Source organism: Botryllus schlosseri, chromosome 7 (assembly GCF_051294905.1).
Source record: "Botryllus schlosseri isolate E-star chromosome 7, Bs_hap1, whole genome shotgun sequence".
NCBI classification, from domain to species: Eukaryota; Metazoa; Chordata; class Ascidiacea; order Stolidobranchia; family Styelidae; genus Botryllus; species Botryllus schlosseri.
Window position 1 is genome coordinate 20210308 of NC_137242.1, and position 21849 is coordinate 20232156.

General features: G+C 42.1%; 1 long non-coding RNA gene across 1 annotated transcript in view; it reads right to left on the bottom strand.

The window, feature by feature from the left end:
• Window positions 1-21849, bottom strand: part of LOC145442999 (uncharacterized) — a 445110-nt gene that overhangs the window by 307826 nt on the left and 115435 nt on the right. The gene's annotated exons all lie outside the window — the stretch shown is intronic.

A 21849-nucleotide genomic window follows, 5' to 3' on the forward strand; every position in this document is an offset into this window, starting at 1 on the left:
GATATACATAACACTTCAATGCAAGATGGGGTGTCAAGTTGGATGTCAGTCGCGGGGAGAGATTCCCACACAAAAATGGCCAGGCCACCGGAATGAAGCGAGTTGTCTTTACGAAAGACCCGAAAACCCGTGAACTTGGGGGAATACTTATCGATGAGATGAGTCTATTGAAGCAATATCACATCAGGGGTATTTGGTAGGTTGTGGATAAGTTGCTTCAGCTCTGGTAGTTTACGATAAATACCTCTACAATTCCATTGGATGAAACGAAGAGCTTGATTAGACATTTATTTTAGGAGGTTATTTTAGGAGGAGGGGCCGAAAAGCCATACCTAAGGCATGCTCTGGAAACGATTTCAAGCGCATTGCATTGACATGATTTGACAGCTTCCATCGTATATTCAACGATTCCTACAAGTAAGGAAAGTAACTGCGAAAGATCTGGGGTGGATGGTTGACACGGAGACATTAGGGTATTCTCTCCCAATTCGGTAGGCCTATGGCTAGCAGCATGGTTAACCGTATTTTCTTTCGATTGGGTCTGACTGAAATGTCGCAAATCCCCGTGATTGGGAGCAGGAGCGGAAATTGTATGTTTGCTAAGGATCGAACTGATTTTGGTGCGACGCGGTCGTGGTTGTCGGAAAGATGTCGAGGAGTCGTTAGCGAGGACTTCACTAAAAGTCCGGTGGCAGAGTTTAACACGACCTTCGCTTCGGAATAATAACCGATTTTTGTACGTGATTTTTGTACGTTCTTTGATAATTTGAAGTTTAGCTTCGGTTTTATATAGGCCTACGCTACAACCGCCATATGCGGCACTGTGAGGTTTTTTGCAGTTGATGCAAAATTTATCCTTCGTGCACGAGGCATGCTCGTGGTCAGAACTACCCCATTTGTTCCAAGTTGCTTTTCCTCTACACGATTCTTTGGAGTGGCCATACCTATTGCAGCGATAGCGTCTCAAAGGGGGAGCATTATAAGGCCTAGTCCAGAACCGAAGGTAAGAGAAATTCACACTCTCAGGTACTTTGTCACAGCTTGTCACAGCGGAAGTAAAGGAGAACGGCGGAACAGGAGTCGTAACCTTTGTCGACTTTCCTCTTAAGGCGTTTTACGGCTGATACTCCAACACCGCTAAGGTTGTCGAGGAGTTCCGACTCCTTGATATCTAGGGGCACGCCAGAAATGACAGCTCTGCTAGCAAATGATTTTTCGTGGTACAGAGAGGTTTTTACGTTAATTTTAGAGCTGGAAACTTTGTCTGTCAAGCAGTCAGACTGGAGGAGAGCTTGGACCTGTTTCGGACTAGTGCATGTGATTAGAAGGTCTCCCGACCGAAGAGGACGAGGTCCCTCACATTCGCCAATCAATGAAAAGAGTGCCCTATGCACTACTGTAGGATGGAGGCGCTTCAACGAAAGGCCTTCACCTGATACAACGACTCTCATTTGGCTACACTGTTGTTGACCTGCTCCATCCTGGGGTCGCTCGCTCAATTCCGGTTCCTGGGTGCTGGAAGGTTGCTTCGTAGGCTGACTAGCAAAATCCTTAGCTGAGACTTTCGCTAAAGAAGCACGAGCATCACTATCACTATTGTCCACGTCCGTAGGACCACGCGACAGTTTTCGTTTGCCAGAGGAAGAGACTTCCATCCGAACTGACTTTGTAGATCACTAATTATTATACAGCGCTTGTCTATCTCAGACTACTCAGTTAGGAAGCGCAGCAAGAGGTCCGCACGTGACGACGTCTCAAGCCGAATGCCTCGCGAAGGCGGTGATCCCCATGTTAAAAACTATACACGTTACACTAAATCGCACACAGCTCGAAAAAAATTATCAAATAGAGTAAAACTGTCTAAAAATAATCTCGGTAACGTAGATATACGAAAAATTTTCAAGCCTACTTCTTAACTTGAAAATTCCGGACAGATTTTAGAAATTCCTCCCTAGCATAATGACAGTAGTCCTTTTCGGCCAACGATCGTTCTGGCACACTTATCAGAGTCGCATGTTACATGGCCTAAAGCTTCATATGCCTTGGTACGTCGTGGCGCAGTAATGGCCGACGCCGAAATGCCCATTTCTATAAATCATGCGAATTTCTTTTCTTGGGGCAAAGGTACCTTGGCGAGCAAACTAACATTTGATATGTAATAATCAGCAGTGTAGTTCGAAATCCCGAAGTTTCTGCTATCAATAAATAGCCTGATATCGCGCTATTACTTGCTTACATATGTTCAGTTCCTGTCATAGCTCTCGTAGAAGTAAAAAGTAATCATTATTTTACAAAGAAATTGATTAGATATTTTGAATAATCCATTGCGATTACGATAACTTCAAAATGCTGTAAACGTCGTAATCGATTACGATTACTAATCACGATTACGCCATGTCTAAATCATAGTAGCAACAAAATCTTTGAAAACTGACGCACTGCTTCTATACCTTCTATTGTTAACATGGGAATCACCATAGGAAAACATTGTACGTTACAAATAGGGTTGTATTTCAACAGAAATAAAGTTGAAACAAGCATGTTTAAAACAAGGCCCTTATTTAAAACATGTTTTTTTATGTTTTTGTCTTTTTAAAGTCGCAGCGTCATGCACATTTAATTATGACGTCATAATGGATTGACAGTGACAATTGAAAATAGAGGGTAAATGTAGCCCCTTTGTCGGAATATCTACGTAGTATAGCTGTTAAACCGACTATTATGAGCAGTGATTCCCAACCGTGGCTCCGTTAGCCGCATGCGGCTCACAGCTAGCCTTCTTGCGGCTCCCACAAAAATATAGAAAAAATCAATTTATAACAAAAGAATTAAGTCATAATAACAAATTACCTTTGCTTGGATTGGATTGTGGAGTTAAAAATTAAGGGTGGGGACCAATTGCTCTGCTGTGGAGTACCGATTCTCTAATCAGCAACGATTTCGTTCTCACGTCAAAATAATCACACTCATATGCGTTCGGATCGGCACTCAAATTTAAGTCCGCTCACCACCAGACTTAAGTGCAGGTGGTGTTACAACACATTTTCCAGCAGTATCGGACCATCAAACCAGCTTATTAGCAACTTCATTGATGAGTTCAACCACCGCATTGACGGAATGAATGCTTTCTTGTCCATGATGAAAATGTTTTCAAATCCTATTGCATATAATGTGGCCACCACCCCTAGTAATTTTCACCTTGAGTTGCTAGACAAGCAGTCAGATATTGAGCTCAAGCAATTATTTAAAAACGAAGACTTACTTGAATTTTGGAGTCAAGTTCCAGAGGCAAAGTATCCCAACTTGATAATCAATCCCCAGAAAATAGATTCTCTATCGTGATCGACTTATGTATGTTAAGCATTTTTTAAGGAAAATGGTTAGAATAAAAAAATCAATATCGCAATCGACTGACCGATGACCACCTCAAGCAGCTACTGCGTACTTCATTATCTGCAATTACGCCTCGCTTTGACACAATTCTTGAAGCTCAAAGCCAATGTCAAGTTGGACATTTAATTGATTTTTTTTCTTGGTAGTGTTGCTATTCGTTGGTACGTGCTTTCATGTTTTACAATCTTTGTGTGAGCGTATTCGTGCGGCTCCAAACGTACTCTTGAAATTTGAAATGCAGCTCAGACACCAAAAAAGGTCAGGAACCACTGATTAAGAGGGTTCCAGCCATCCCATATTGTATAGGTCGGCTATATTGGGTGGTAATCGTCCGTAGGCTCATAAACTACGGTGTTTGGAAAGTCTTTACACAATTATGGCATAACTATATAACTTGGAAAAACACAATATTTTTACAAGGCCTTTGTTTAAAACACTGTTTGAAACAAGTTCGAGATAAAGTGTTTTAAACAACCATTTGTTTTGAATGCAGCCCTAGTTACAACCCATAAGCAATTAACCTAGACTTGTGCCTGATATACCAATTTGTTTGTTTGTTTTGTGGTATTCATGGTGTTTGTTGACTACTATGGTCAATTGGTCATTCACACCAGGCCGGTAGCCTTCATTTTTATTCCGTGTCTGCCGACTTGTAGCAATGCCAACTTCTATGCTTTTATAAGACACTGCCAACGCGAATGAGATGGCGAGGAGGTGCCTAGATAAACCTCCAACGCTTGGGCAGGAATTTTGGAGTCGACCTCGGTCGGACTCGAATCCGCAAGCCATTGGTATGTTGTAGCTGTGGATTATACTACTACGCTATCTCGCCCCTGATATACCAATGTTTGAGTACCATACCTCTTAGTAACGTTATTCAAAAATCGTTCTTTCCTGATTTCAATAGTTTAATTTTATTTAAATCTAATTGTCAAGTTGTTTCAATTGTCAGATTCAATTGTCAGGCTGGCTAAAGCCCTCAACACATAAAGTTTCATTCAGTTTCAACCAGTCTTTTAGGGGGGTATGGACGCTATGACTAAACATTGTGCTTACGGCATGGCTGAAAGGACAGTAAATACGCCCTGAAATCCAGTCCAAGCGGACCAGTAGATGCGGAATAGATGTGGGTATGATGATGACACTAAAACCCGTACATAGTTCATGGAATGACGCACAGCAAGATATTACACAGACATGAAATACACGTTTAACGCTAGAAATGATCAGAAACAGATTCCTCAACGGATATATCCGTCTTATGCGACATGCGTAGGCCTCGGATTACAGCTCATTAACGGTCTAGGTCAGTGGTTCCCCACCTTTTTCGACTCATCGTCCCCTTTTCAAGCTCCACACCGATCATCGCCCCCCAAATTTTGTGAACCGAATAATGAGCATACAAACTGTAATCACCGGCTGGTTGACTAAAAAAATAATCAACTTTTCGGCTCGATGTCTAACTTTTACACTTTTGCAGCTAAATTTTCGTGGCTTGACTAAAAAAAAAAGGTCATTTCTCCGACTTGGCTCCAATATAGCCGTTTTAACGCGCCATCGCCCCGCTATCGCCCCCTTCGTCATTTTCGCCCCCCCCCACAGACAGCCAAACTGCCCCCTGGGGAGCGATATCGCCCACGTTGGGAACCACTGGTCTAAGTGTCTGTAAATGACACCCTACATCAATATTTTTGCGATTAGCCCGAATGTATACTTCGACCTGAGTCATACCTTATACTTATGCGTGATTCCCCGTCGACGTCAACCGTACAAGTGTTCAGATACCTACCGTTCCTGATATCGAAACAACCATCCCAGTATCATAACCATATAAACCAGTAGTCACACATTTCAAGCATAGTTTCGTAGGTCATTTCCTCAATTCGTTTCCATGTACGCCCATATATAACGATAACATACATCGCCATATGAGAAAAGATACTGCTTAAGAAGTCCTACAGGATATGTAACCTAATAGCAGTGCAGCTTATAATATGGGTTGTGAGACAGCATATAGTGGTACATTCTACAGCTGCAACACCGATGGGTTGCGAGTTCAGAGTCCCATCGATGCCGACCGCATAAGTCCTACTCAAGTCCTTAAGTATTGGCACTGGAAAAATAGGGCGATAACCTGATAAGCGTGAGGAAAATTGGTATATTATGATCATATTATTCGATGTCACTCAGACATAGCACTAAAATGTGGGTTGAACTTGCAATGAATTCGAAACTGAACTGCGAACATAATAACTTGGACTCGGGCACGAATCTCAACACTATGACTCGGGCGTGAATCTCTGCACCCCGACTTGGACTCACACTTGACTCATGATATTCATGATTTTACTATTTGGATTGCTGCAATCGAAGGAGGTCAAAGTAGTTGAGAAAGCTACTCAAGTAGAAGTAGTCACGCTAAACTCTACTGAAGTATGAGTTGTTATGTTCCCGATCTTGTTTGAACAATAACTCATACGACGAGGTTGCAATATGAAATCAGTATATTATCAGCAGAATAACTTTGAGGCAGCGACACGATCCAGAGTGCAGGTGAAACGAAAGACCAGTAGACAACAGAACACAGGGTATAAATACGAAGCACGACATACGAGGAAATAATGATTTGCGGTAATTACTAATCCTAGACAAATGAGAGACAAACGATACCAACGTAAAATGCACGAACATAACAGTCCTTCCTTGTAAGTTAAAGAGTACAAGGTAATTTACGTTGGCCGATAGAAATCAGTTTGTTTCCTAATTCTAAGCGGATAACGTCTACCTTACGTTCGAGTAGGACTAGCTGCAAGACGTTGTGCCCTATTCCTGACCAATGGTTGCTCTGCTCAGCTTGTGACTGTTGAGGCTGAGCAACGTCCTGTGTGGCTATATCACCATCAGTGGAAATCAGGCGCGGAGTTGGTTTTTATGCCTTCTCCAATACCCATGATCTGTTTTGACAATGTACACAACGCGTCGCAGTATTTCCGTCACAACGCCAGCAACCCATTTCGGTCCACGTCGGTAACTGCGAGCGTAAACCGAGGAACCAACCTCGAAATGAGTGACTGATTGTCTAGGCGTAACGGGTTTCGATTTATCGAAGGGCGAGCACAAACTTACACAAATTCCGCGGCTGCCGACCATGTAAAATCTCAGCAGGCGTTTTCCAGTCTATGCCCTGGTGCGGTGCACATCGGTATGTAGCGAGAAGTGAAGTGTTTGGAGCGCGAAGTTAAAATTTTTCTCCCATCGAATGTTTTTCCCAATTCAGCTTTCAAAGTCTGGACGAAACGCTCCGCTTCCCCGTTCGAGGCAGGGTAAAAAACGGTGATACGATCTGACTGATTGCCAAATTAGAACAAAACGTATCGAACTCATTCGATGTGAATTGCGGTCCGCAATCCGTGAAGATTGTTACGGGCAAGCCTTCGATAGAAAAGACTTCCATCAACGCGTTGACTACACACAAGGTTGTGGCGGATCCGACATTTATTACTTTAACGAAAGAATATTTTGAAAGCGCATCGACGATGACAGGAAACTTTCCTTTTTATTGGACCTGCGAAGTCCAACTTAATCCGTTCAAAGCTTTAAGAAGTTTTGGGCCATTCGCGATACTGACGATCAGGCGCTTTGAATACTTTACGGCAAGCGTCGTAACTCTTCAACGAGATTTTCAATGTCGCGATTAATGGAAGGCCATGCGATGTACGTCAAGCCATCTGCTTCATTTTCGCGATGCCCCAATGTCCTTCGTGCGACAATGATATGCTCGCGATCGAAGTGACTGCGAAATTACTACTCGCTGAAAACCATCAATATTGAGCATGACAATATGTCTTCGTGCAGAGAAAGCGAATGTTTGCGAGTTGAAAACCAAGAAAAATCATCAACGTGCGTCTTCAGATTCCAATTACCATAGGTCACAGAAAACTTCACTAGTTTCATGGTTTTGTCTTCAAGCGTCGCGTCGCGAATTTCATTTCGAGGTAACAGTAAGCCATCGAATGCCATATTAATAGCGTGAACGATCTCAGCGTTTTCACGAGATTCCTGTTCGTCAAATTCAGGGTCTGAACCCTTTGGTAGGCGAGATAAACCGTCTGCGTTTCCGTGCTGACTGGTCGGCTTGTAGCGAATGTCATATTGGTAAGCCATGAGCGTTAGTGCCTATCGCTGTAAACGTTGCGCTGTAATCACGGGAATTTTCTTGTCTGGCGAGAAAATAGCTAAAAGCGGTTTGTGGTCCGTCAAGAGCGTAAATTTTCTACCATACAAGAATTGACGAAATTCAGTGACTCCGTAAACGTGAATGATTGACGGAGGTTCCTTCTCTACTTGAGAGTATGATTTTGGCGAACCGGAAAGCGTTTCCGACGCGTGCGCGATGGGTCTCTCTCCGCCATTGTGCTCGATTGAGAGGACAGCGCCGATTCCGAATTGAGAAGCATCCGTTGACAAAATGAGATGCTGCTTGTTTACATCATAATGGGCTAACTGCGTAGCGTCGATTATGTCGTTTTCGAGATTGCGAAAAGCTGCGTCACAGTCCGTATTCCAAATGAATTCCGCGTCTTTTTGAAGACGGTACAAAGAAGCGGATTTATTCGTAAAATTAGGAATAAACGCGCGATAATAATTGACTTTGCCCAGGACTGCCTGTAGCTGGCCAACTTCCTGAGGTATAGGCAACTGTTTGATTGCTTCAACGGATTTGTTAGACGGGCGTTGGCCGTCCTTGTCAATTATGTGACCACGATACTCGATACTACTTTTGAAAAATTCACATTTAGAGAAATTGACGGTGAAACCGTATTCGGGGAGCCGCTAAAAACGTAGCGATAAGTTGCGAAAATGGTCGCGTTCATCAGCGCAAGTAACGATTATGTCATCGACAAAACTAGCAACAGCGGGTAAGCCGGCGATCATGGCATCAATACAACGTCGAAAAATTGCGGGACTAAATGCGACTCCGAAACACATGCGTCGATAACGGAATAGACCGAATTGCGTGTTGATGACACACAAATTCTTCGCATCCTCATCAAATTCTAGCTGAAAATAAGCATCGCCAAGTGTAACCGCAGAAATTCCAGGCCTAATCTCGGTACACGACGTAGCACTGTCAGCTGTCTTCGCTCTGGTTGAAACTTCAACACGCGTCTTCTTGGGTGAAGTACGGTTTTTAATGATCCAAATTCCCAGCGATTAACAACTGACCAAATAATTTATAACAATCCAAATTCTTAATACCAACAAATAATACGAATTAAATAACATCAAAGTCAAATAGAGCCCTAACTACAATAATACGACCTAAAGCTAAACTAAACGATTCAAGCCAAACATAATATGCGACCAATATCATGCAGTACGCCACGTGAAGTGGTAGATTCGTGGCGCCAATACCATCATTTATGCGTCATAAAGAATCATTGGTCCATAGCGAAGGTGGTATTCTGCGCCAACACCCTCACCCCCAAAAATGGGAAATTTATTACAATAAATTTATACACATTTTTTCACAGGTGAACCAACAACTTCCCAGAACCATGCGAAAAAACAAATACAACAAAGCAACGAATCAATTAAATTGTATTGAGCCAAAGTGTCACTCATGGCATTGTGACGCAATCAATAACGAAAACACATACTGTAGTAAACGAGTGCCGTAGTAAACAATGGGTACCACAGTAGTAAATAACAAAACACCGAGTATTGAACAAGCGATGTTCTAGTGAATGAATTGAGATTATGTTGACGAGCTCTGAATAAGCACCAACTTAATAATGGGCCTCTCAAGCTCAGAATTTTTTGTTTTGATACGAACCGACCTTACCAGGTCGTCTTTGCCAGGAAATACCTGTGTGACACGGCCCAGAAGCCATGCATTTCGGGGCAGGTTATCGTCCATGATTAGGACAATATCATCGATTTTTAGGTTACATTTACCATCAATCCATTTGGGCCGATTTGCTGGAAGATTTGACATTTGCTGCGACTCTGGCTGTCGCTGCCGTTTGCGACATATCACGCAATCATATATTATTTTTCTCAATTTGGGCTGAGGGCGCACAATCCAATATTTTTTACGGACCATTCCCAGGACATGCTCATGACCCGAATGTCCTGATAATTTGTGATGCCATTCAAAAATGGCAGAAGCAATCATGCTATCTCTTGGCACTACAATTTGGTGTTGATTTTCATAAGCAATGGGGGCTTCCATTATTCTGCCACCAACCTGCAGTACCCATTTTCTATAAAAGGCTTCAACCTGTACAAAGTACTTACAGGTCTAAGATTTTGACCATTTGCAATCGCATGCATTTCTGTAGCATAAAATTTTGCTTGCTCATGTTTGATAATTTCTCTTTCCGAACGCAACAGTTCATCTGTTGTTAATAGCCCTGCAGGGAGCGATTCATTACCGCCAGATGTTCCTCTAACCTTAGAGAGCAACCTATCTTTGTATCGTAGCACCCAAGCAATCACCTTCTTGAGTTTGAACCAATTACAATGTTTTTTATTGCCTCATCCATGAATTCAATACCAGGTGTAGGAACATCACTCACTACAGTTGCAAGACATGTTTTTTTAGTTTTTACTGAATCAATTACGTCCGAACACATTTCACAGACACTGTCTGTGCTGACCTTTGTAAAGTTGCAACTGACGGGCAATTTTCCATTGCCCTTTGTTTCACTTCTCTCACACGCCACCGCCCAACCAATCAATGTGCGAACGGCATAGAAACCTGCCGGCCCATCAACCACTTCTCTTGGTCGATGAATACTTCTATTATCACAGCCGATTAACAATTCAATATCACAGTCCACATCAGGAATTTCAATTCCATCGAACTCAGGAAAATCTTGGATATCTTCCTGGAGTGGCATTTCATATTTGCCCAAAGGTATCTCTTCGGTAGATACCAGCGTTGAAAGGGACACCCAATCATTACCTTTATATGCCGATACTTCTACATTGTCAATCAAAGTTTCTGTTTTGTGGGAACCAACGCCATTGAGAGTTTTTACAGCCACGCTGACATCCCTACCTTTAGCACCAATTCTTTCCAGCAATGAATGTGTAATGAATGAATTTCTACTTGCTCCATCAAGCAACGCTTTGGTGGTAAAATGTTTCCACCACTGCCGACACGCACTTTGACAGGCAACCCAGGTAATAATGCACCTGCTTCCTTGTGAATGCTACTAGCAAATGTATTCGTCGTTTTGTCAGATTCCGAGTTTTGTTCCGATTTAATCAATTCAATTGGCTTATGACTTTGGGGAGGATTGTTATCAGGAGGATGAAGTAATGTAGTGTGCTTACCGAAACATTTTGCCTGAGAGCATGGCTTTTTACGATAACATTCTTTACTGAAATGTCCTGCTTGAAGACACGAAAAACACAGCTTGTTTTGCTGCACAAAATCATGCCTTTGTTCAAAATTCATTGCTCGAAAGACATTGCATTGGTTGAGAAAATGAGTTTGCTTACATTGCGGACAACATGATGCAGTTGAACTCTCCATCTGTGTAACAAAACTGGTTTTGCTTCCTTTAGGACTAACAAACCTTTCGTTACTCAAGGACCAATTTATTTTAGGCTTTGTTTCCAACTCTCGAGATTTCTTTCGAATGTAATTTGACAAGTCAAGCATGGTCAATTTTTCCCTTTTTACATTCACAATATTATCCACAATGGATCTCCATCCACTTCTCCATCCTTCCGGCAATCTATCCTCAACTTTGTCAATTACCATAATGTTGTCAATTTCATGCAAACTATTTGTGCCCATCAAAGTTTCTCTACATGAAACCAGTTTCGCCCAAAACATTGCCAAACCATCTCTATCTTTTTCAGAAAAACGAGGACCTTCAAGTATGGACTCCAGGCAACAGCGACTGATTTGATGTTCTTGCCCATAATTTTCATTTAATATTTTCCATGCCTTATCAAAGCATGAGTGTGAATCAGCATGCAAACAACCTTTGACCAATACATGCAGGACACCCTTTGTATACTTCATTAGATATTGAAGCCTATGTTGTTGGGTTAACGCGTATGGCTCTACCAAAGAATTGAAAGCCATTTTAAAATCATAAAAATCACTGGCGTTTCCTGTAAAGATGGGAGGTTCTGTGAGGGGCAATAAAGAAGGTTGGGGAACTTGGGCATACATAACCTTGGGTACCGAATTACTGATATTGTTTTTAGGAGCAAGGTAACAGGCTTCCGCATTAGCTGGTGTCGAAATATGAACAGCGGGTTTAGGTTCCCGTTCATATTTTGGCAACATAGTAGGTTCACTACGGCCCCACAAACAAGGGCTATCAAAATCAATCAGATCAAGCACTGAGTTATCAGTACCTGAACCTGAAGGTTGGGAACTACCTGGAATGGATGGACAATTAGCCTGAGGAACGAATTCGATGGCAGTTTCCTGCTTGACTACCGGACTCGGTCTGGGGCTAAAAATTGATTGCCGGGTTTCTAAGGACTGAGGAACAAAAGGAATTTGAACATCGGTGCGATTCATACCTGAAGCATTAACAGTAGGAAACTCAAAACCAAGCACCTTTCTCTCTGCGCGAGTTTCCTCAAGCGCAGACGCGATTTCGAGTTGGTCCCTTTGATGCCTCATACTGAGTTCATCGATCTCTCGTTGTCTAATGCGTCTCAAGGTTTCAACCTCGGACTTGTTTTCCCGGTTGAGTTCTTCTGCTTCGAGCTTTTGCTGTCGAGCAATTTCTTCCCGTCTTGATTTAATCTTTTCAAGCATTTCTTCTTCTTCACGTTGATGCCGCAACATGAGTTGCTGTTTTTCCAGAATATGACGTTGTGAGGATGAAGCAGATCTGGCCTCCAGAACTGCTTCTTGTTGCATCAATGTCATACCTACATCTGAGGTAGACCTTGAGCCTGAGCTATGTGATTGAGTAACATGACTTTTTGATTTAATACTCGATCGACTGCCAACCTTTACCTTTGATCTGCTAGTCATCATACGTAGATTGTCTTTGGTTAGCAATGCACTTTTGGTGCTTCTTTTCACATGACGCGAAACCATGCCAGCAGACACACAACTCGAACTTGTTTTAGTCTTTGTTTTGTTCAAGTTGTTTTTTGGCTGTGCTGCAGCTCCTATCGCGCCATAAGCTTTGACGTGCGTTGCTAATTGTTGAATCGGGCCTTCCATATTATCTTCGGATAACACCAGGGCGTCAATTCCATGTTGATTAGATGCTAGTTGATTGGAGACCGCAACATCTTTCAACAGCTCCATTATGAAATATCCTTTGTCGTTTAGTGCAACGTTTCGTTTGATGCGATGTGAACATTAAAAACTTGTGTAACCGCAGAAATTTCAGGCCTAATCTCGGTACACGACGTAGCACTGTCAGCTGTCTTCGCTCTGGTTGAAACTTCAACACGCGTCTTCTTGGGTGAAGTATGGTTTTTAATGATCCAAATTCCCAGCGATTAACAACTGACCAAATAATTTATAACAATCCAAATTCTTAATACCAACAAATAATACGAATTAAATAACATCAAAGTCAAATAGAGCCCTAACTACAATAATACGACCTAAACTAAACGATTCAAGCCAAACATAATATGCGACCAATATAATGCAGTACGCCACGTGAAGTGGTAGATTCGTGGCGCCAATACCATCATTCATGCGTCATAAAAAATCATTGGTCCATAGCGAAGGTGGTATTCTGCGCCAACAGCAAGTTCAATTTTCGTGAAGATACAACCGCCCAGTACCTTGTGAAGGATATCATCTGAGGAGGGCAGGTGATGCTGATCAATCTGAATCTGTTGATTCAATGCTTTGAAGTCACCACGAACGCGTACTGATCCATTAGATTTAGTGACAGCAACAATTGGTGCTGCCCAATCACTGTAATTGATTGGTTCGAGAATACCTTGATTGACTATCTATTCCAGGGGTCGGCAACCTTTTGCTAGTCGCGGGCCAAATTCCGGGTGTACAACTTCTTGGCGGGCAGGAATTTTTCTTAGTACTATATTTTACGCTCACTTCGGTATATATTATCCTACATTGCTGCAATCTCAATCATACCTACCAGAAGACACATGTATTTACACTTCAACAACACAGAATAAATGTGACAATTGACGCAGCTTGCTTTGTGAATGGTTTTCAACTTCTGGTAACAAGTCAGATGAAACAAGAATCAGACCCTATTCAAAATGGACGTCCGAAATAAATGATCTTAGCTTGCTCTTCGTGAATTTCATTCTTAAAAACTATTGTTCACATGCGTACGTGCTTCCAAAAATCGATGCAATTTCTTCTGCATTGTTGGTCAAGCTGAGACTAATTTCAAGAACGTACTCATTGTCAAAGTCATGCAGCGATATGCTCTTTGTATGAAATTTGTCATTCAATTCAACTGCATCGCATTTCAGAAAGGCCCATTTGAAATTTTTAGGCAATGGTATTGACGTCCACATTAAACGGACTACTGAATAGTAAGAATTCATTTTGTAGAGAAGGAATGTTGGAAAAGCGGGTGAATATTCAGTAGTTAAATTTCGTATCACAGTTACAAATGTAGTGTTGGTACTAGGTTTTCTCTCCTCCAGTATAGGATAGTGAGCATAATTTTCATTGTGCTGTTGACATTTCCAGAGTCACAGATTTGTTTTGGATGCGCCTCAACATCTCACGTATTTAGTTGTTTTTCCACTGAAGTTGCAAATTCAATTTGTTCAGATGTGACGTTAAATGTACCAGGAAAGCAAGATGAGATACCCATTTTCGATTACAAGATTATGAGTCGGCGATATTTGTGTTTTCGAGGAAAGTTGCTATTTCATTTCTCAGTTCATACACTCGTGTATGCATATAGCTCTTCGACTTAATGCGCGAACATTACAGATATAGGCCTATACAGGACATCGCCATATTGATTATCTGCTTCTAGTAATATCTGGCGTAACTGATTCAGTTAATGAGACAAAAATCATATTAGCAGTTTTAACCATTGTGGCCTAAACACTATTCAGGTTTGTTGTCTTGGCACAAAATGCTTTCTGGAGAATTAACCTATAGATAGGCTAACTAACATACGGAGGCTAGTTATCTATAATTGAACACTCTGAGATTGTGTCATTGCGTCTGAGATGTTCCAAGCGTTTTTGAAGCAAAGGAAGGAAACCTTTATTGTCACACCCCGTTAGCGTAGTAAACCCTTTAAAAAAGTATGGAACACCTTCGGTTGCGAGATACACCCGATTGATAAGCACTGATAGCAGTCTAGTCTATCTCCATCTCCTACTTCAACCACCTTTGTTTTATGGGGTAACAATAGACTAATACGATGCAGGCTACTATTATATCGTAGCAATGCCGCATTCTTTTCATGCAGTGCTGCACTGCAGATTGAAACTCATTATGAAACGGCGGGCCGTATTCTTGTGATAACTAATTATTATGTCGCGGGCCGGACGATTTCGCTTGGCGGGCCGGATCAGGCCCGCGGGCCGTAGGTTGCCGACCCTTGATCTATTCAATTCGGTTTGAACAGCGATTTGACCTGCGAAAGGCAAAGGATGTGGCTTGTTAAATACGGGCTGGGCATTAGGTTGAATTGTCACCTCTGTCTTGGTGAATCGTCCTAATACATTTGAGAAAACGGGAGGGAAATTTGGGCTGAAAAAATACCAATTTGTCGTTCGACTCACAAACGTCGATAGTCTTATATGATTGCGATTTGACCATCTGCGAGGAAATTACATTCAAAGCAGACGTTCCCTTAGCGGCCATGGTGGAAGCATCGCTCCAATCGAGACCAAAAATGTTTTGCCCACGGTGTTCGTCGCAAACTACCAATTTTAACCAACTCGAACTTCTGAACCCACTTGCACGGTTACAGTGCAAATACCTTTCACTTTTAGTGGCTTGTCGCCGTACGCTACGAAAGAGCAATGGTATGCTGAGAGTTTCGGAGAGCATAAAGTTTTGTACCTAGTCAATCCCACCATGATGGAGGGTACACCAGTGTCCCACTGTGTCGGCAACGGAATGCCGTTGATGCTCGAGTTGATCCAGAGCTGGTTTCCCACTCGTCGATATAGTTGATCGATGTCGAAGGAGAGCAGCGGCACTGAGCAGAAATTTACGGATGTGACCTGTTGCGTGACACTAGGTTTGGTAGTCATGCAAGTTGCACACAGGTTTTATATGACCTTTGCGACCACATTTCTGACATACTGCATGTCGATATTGACAGTCCTTTCTCTGGTGATCGATGAAACAGCAGCTGCAGGATTTCAGTCTTTCCGGGAAGTTGCCTTGGACGGATTTGAAAGGTTTTCTCCCCATCTGATAACTTACCGTCATTTTGTTGGCGATGGAAGTGTCTTTACCGCTCTCTCGTCCTGAATAACCTTATCAGTTTCCAGCGTTCTCCCGTGTGTTGTGGCTACTTTGAGAACGTCGTCAAAGGATGGATTGGTTTGTTAGACAATGCCGTATCACATCCGCGTGCGGCGTTTCTTTAATGATGAGATCGCGCATTAGCTCATCAACGTAGCTCTGATCACAGCCTTCTCTTGAACACGTGAAATTGCAATCCTTGGAGATTCCGCGTGGAGTAGCGATCCAATCGACATACGACTGCCACGGTTGCATTTTGCAATTGTAAAATTCGTACCTGGCAGGTTGCACATGAATTGAGTCCTGGAAGTGTGCAGACAACGTCTCAGTCAACGCGTCGAAGGATTGCGCAGTGACATCAGCAGCACCAAACAAATTACGTAGGAGCGAGTAGGTTTCGGGTCCAACCCAGGAGAGTAAACACGCTCTTTTTTTCTCCATGTTGGAAATGCCGTAAATTGTTAGGTGATGATTGAATCGTTGCAGATACTGGTCCCATTTTCTCCTTTGATTTTACAAACGAATCAAACTTTGGAGCGGTAGCTTCAGATGTTGAGGCACTGGGACAAAACCTCTGCGTTAATTGCGATATGGCTTGCTCATGCCGCAGCTTTTGCTGCACCAAATCTTTTTTGTGCTGAGCATTTTGCTGCTTCATATCTTCTTTGTGCTGTGCCATCCCTTCTTTGTGCTGTGCGCATTGTTCCGCCATCATTTCCTGCTGCTTCGATTGTTGTCGCACCATCATCTCTTGCTGTTTTTTAAGAATTTTCAAAATACCCGATTCCACGATATATATTCGTCGCAGAAATAATTATGAATCCGACTTCTGACACCAATTGTTATGTTCTTGATCTTGTTTGAACAATAACTCATACGACGAGGTTGCAATATGAAATCAGTATATTATCAGCAGAATAACTTTGAGGCAGCGACACGATCCAGAGTGTAGGTGAACCAAAAGACTAGGAGACAACAGAACACAAGGTGTAAATACCAATCACGACACACGAGGAAATAATGATTGGTGGTAGGCCTAATTACTAATCTTAGACAAATGAAAGACAAACGATACCAACGTAGAATGCACGAACATAACATGAGTAGTAGAAGTAGTCGTTCGAAAGCATCTTAAAACTACTTCCAGTAGAAGTAGAAGTAGCGACGCTTTAAGCAAGTAACTAAGTAGTTGTGAGAAGCAGTTATAAATACGCTATTATGGGCTGGAACCAGCCAAGCGGACGGCGCGCAGAGCTAGGTTCGTGCTTCTACATATAAAGAGGTAAAATGTTTCTACACTTAAGAATTGGACCGCATCATGGGATGCAAATCATAGTGCTGCTTTGGAACAGTGGTTATTAACTTTTGTTTACCACAGACCCTATTTAAGATATAGTCATGGGGTGGTGCCCTCCACCGTATTATAAGAGCCGTGTAGTTAAATCGGAAAGCATTTCGGAGTTGTATCAGACACTGCATTATCGATTTGCGCGATTATCGTACGCTAACCAAAATATGATTTACATTTACTTCTACTTCAGGAGGGAAAAGGCAAGAGTGACCTTAGTTTTGAACTTCCATCACTTATATGTGCTACGGTCAGAGCAACTTGGATTAATTAAAAGATCTTTCTGTAACGATATCGCGATGGAATACAGGGTATCTCATGTATTTTGTCCAGATAATTTCAATGGTGGCTGACGTTCAATGGTATGAGGCAGCGGTTCCCAAACTTCTTCGAGCTACCGATCCCCGGACAACGAATAAAGTCTCAGCGCCCCCAAAACCCCCTTGCCACGCCTAAATCTTGAAACAAAAGTTGTTCTGCATTTATTACAGCAAATAATGAGACGGATGAATCTAGTGTATTATTATCGTCATCCTCGTCATATTTGGTTTAGATTTTGATAAGAACAATCTCATTCCAAAATCTCCAGTCTCCACGTCCCGTGCTGTCAAGGCGGTTTTTGTTATGAGTCAGAAACTTTGTCAATGCAGTGAAAACACTTTCTATCAAATATGACCGGGGAAGAGCAACAACGAAAAAGTCAACCCGACTCCAATGACGGTATTTTTATTTCATTTAATAGTGTATCCAGGACGATTGATTTGAGATATTGAATTTTGGGTTGAACTCAAATGGATCAACACTACAATAAATTCAGCTCCTCAATCATTTCATGCTCGGAAGCATTACAGAATGGATTGATTATCTGGTAAAGAATTATTAATTGGAATATACCCTGCGATCAAATTACCATATCCTCGTGCAGTCTTCTGAGATCTTTGATTTATCTTTCCCCATCAAAATCCGGTATTCGAGTTGGACCGGTTTTTCATGGAAGCTTGAAAATTGGAACAGTTCACGAGTCGCAAAATGTCGCTGAAATATCACGGGCTTCACACTGAATCCGGACAGTGCCATTTTCACCTTTATCAGTTTTCATCATTAAGGACGGATACTCATAAATTTTGGAAAACGGCGTGTCGAAGGGTACGGTCGCAGTGCTGTGGAAAATCCGCGAACGTTTGAAACAAAGATTAAAATCACGCAAGACAGTAACTCTTAGAAAGCCATAATACCTTGCATTGAGCAATATTTAACTGCTCTAATACTTCGTAGTTCTTGGTAAGCGAGTGGCGCAGTGTGCTAAGCGACGCCGTCACGACATGGTCATGGTTGTTGATCGAGTCTCAGCTATGCCAAGTTTCTACGTGTCGGAGGTTTATCTGGGCTCGTCTTTGCAGTGACTGAAAAAACCCAGAAAGAGGTGTGAGCTTGTTGGAAGCGCAGTAACTCTGCCGACTTCTAAATCAGTACGTTGATGGGCAGGATCAACATTGTCAAGTGACGATGGACTTTTCTGGTACAGTTGATTAAATAGCAGTGTTGGGATGACTCGAGTCATGACTTGACTCGAGTCAGACTCGAGTCAACTTTTTCGTATGACTTGACTTGACTCGAGTCACTTTGCAAAAATGACTTGACTTGACTTGACTCGGCGCTTCAAAAATGCGAATTGACTCGTGACTCAGAGCAAAATTTACGAGTCAATTTCGAGTCATCGAGTAAACGGTATCGATTAAATCACTGAATTTTGTGAATGTTAGTATTATGCGCGATACGCCTGCTGTGTCACTTGCGAGAGTAACCAGTCATTCACTGATTGTACGTTTCACTGATCCTCTGTTGTTATACCACAAATAAATTGACCAGAAACGTAATCATCACAGCTTACGTTGTTAGTAGGAGTAGCAATAGATTAACCTCATAACTACGTATCTCTGTTTCTTAGACGGCCCAGTGCTTGAATTCCACGGTGATCGCCTTTACCGACCCTCTGCTATGATTTAAATCCAGCGAATATAGTTTGTGCGTTTATTTTCTCACGGATGGGTATAGTGTATTGTACCCTATCAATTTGTTAAACTTCTCGATGCTTCGAGCGGATTGTCTGCTAATACCAGACTGTTGCATGTTGCTATACATAGTAGCTCATGTATTTTATTTGCAGTTCTACGTGTGCGTGAGCGATACAGCGACTTCTTGCAGGCATATTTAACCTTATATTAGTTATTTGATTCAAGATAAATGGCCAATTATTCTGTCTTTCCCACAGCTAGCAACATGTAATGACTTTGAATCGTCACTGATACTTCGAAAATTCAATTTGACTTGAATTATGACTTGACTCGTGACTCGACTTGACTTGACTTGACTTGACTCGAGTCACCTCCAAAAAACGAGTGACTTGACTTGACTCGAGTCACCTTCGAAAATCTATTGACTTGACTTGACTCGAGTCAAAATGTGCAATGACTCGAGATGACTCGTGACTCGAAGGTAGTGACTTGATCCCAACACTGTTAAATAGACGTACGACCCTAAATTGCCATGACTGAATCGATTTTGCATTTGTACTGCGTATTTAGCTGCTTTCAATCGTTTCAACACTACCCAGTAATTTCGTTCTAAACCTACACCGCCCTCATTTGCTATCAACGCCCCCCACCGCCCAATTGTATACCCAGCGCCCCCAATCGCCTATTTCATGGCCAGCGCCCCCTCACGCTCGCAAACGTCCCCAGGGGGCGCTGGTGCCCACTTTGGGAACCACTGGTCTAACGCTTAAAAGTCAATTGACACCCCTATTTCCTGTGTGATCAACACACCCTGTGCGGCTAGAATGCTAAATTAGCATAAGATAGATCAGATTACGATGCGATAGTTGTGAACATTTTTTCTGAGCCACATTGACTGTGATGAAACATGTGATATGGGCAGTAATACTGCATGAAATGAACCACGCAACCCGCTACCATATTATATTGGCCGATACTTCCGTGAAAACATACTTGTCACTCCATATCTATTTCGCGCGAAGCACGACGAAGATTTCAGACTTTCAATAAATTTTGTGATAGTTAAGTTATATTTGGTATTCAGAGAACACAGACTCTCCATTGCACCGTCTCAGTCTCCGTCCCTCCCTCCCTTTCTCTCTTTCGCTCTCTCTCCCTCTCTCACAATCTCAACCTCAATTCTACTTCACAAACTGTAAATAGCAAAAAGTAAGTAAGCAAAACACAAAATATGACGAAGTAGAAGTAGCGAAAAATTAGATCAGGGGTGGCCAACCTTTTCAGCCAAAGGGCCACATTTGATTGACGAACTATTGAGCGGGCCACTAGCCGCGCAAAGCGCGAAAAGTTTTCCAAGTTCGTAGGTCTATAGAATTGTCACTTGACTATATTGCGGGCCTGCTGTATATCGCTGGGCTCAGTTTGCAAGGAATGGACTATTCGGCGCCTGGACATATTGATATCGAAAGCTTCGACCGGCATGCGTCAATCATTTTGTGCCTAGGTTTCATAGTCGACGGTCTTTCTGCGAGCGCAAACGCAAGGTTGCATATGTTGAACGACACGTTGTCTCGTAATGGCTAATAGAGTTAGACTCAATCTGGTACATTAGGCGTTCTTTCATTTTCACGAAGGAGTAACAATATTGAAAGCAAGAAATCGAGTTACAACATGTTGCACGAAGCGTTTAGAATATTTTTAATTTTGATAAATCTATCGCAAATTATTCTGCTTTATTGTAGTATACGAAGATCTACCAAAATGTGACTGGCTCACGGATCTGCCAATGCGTCGGAACTGATGTTTTAGTCATTACTAGGGCGATTTTTTTTTGACCTAAAAAACGAAAGGTTTTGACCTAAAAAATCTAAATTTTGACATTTTTTGACCTTAAAAAACTAAATTTTGACCAAATTTTGACCTAACATATGTAAATTAGGTGTTTTCCCAAAAAATGTTAGAATTTTACTACTTATCCTCATTTCTGGTTTGAACTGTCTGTCCTTACGAAGTAGTTTTCCCTGAAAAACTTGTTTGACTCAAAAACTGACAAATTTTTACATGACGAAATATTATTTTAACAAAATTTGGCCCTATGATGAATTCCAGTACATGATGTACTGTGGTGAAAATAATTAAAATGTGTTGTAGTACAACGAAAGATACTTTCCTGCATTCTCGGCAGGGATATCTAGATATCTAGTTCTAGATATCCCTGATTCTCGGGTAAAAAGTGTCTGTATTTACTAAGTAGCTTGCCAAGGATGAGGATGTGGCGAGATAGCGTAGTGGGATAATCCACAGCTACAACACCAATGGGTTTTAGGTTCTAGTCCGACCGAGGTCGACTCCAGAATTCCTACCCAAGTGTTGAAGGTTTATCTAGGTTCCTCCTCGCCATCTCATCCGCGTAAGCGGTGTCTTACAAGAAGCATAGAAGTGGGCCGTGCTACAAGTCGGCAGAGTCTCGGCGGATACGGAATCGAAAATAAGGAATATCGGCCTGGTGTAAATGACCATTGTAGTCGACAAACACCATGAATATACAAACAACAACAGCAAGAAGAATGGGGAAAGAACGTTCAACTGTATAGCAGCTATTGGCTGGCAACACTGAAGTTGTGCGTGCGTACACTGCTGGTGACACACCGTGTTGCTTC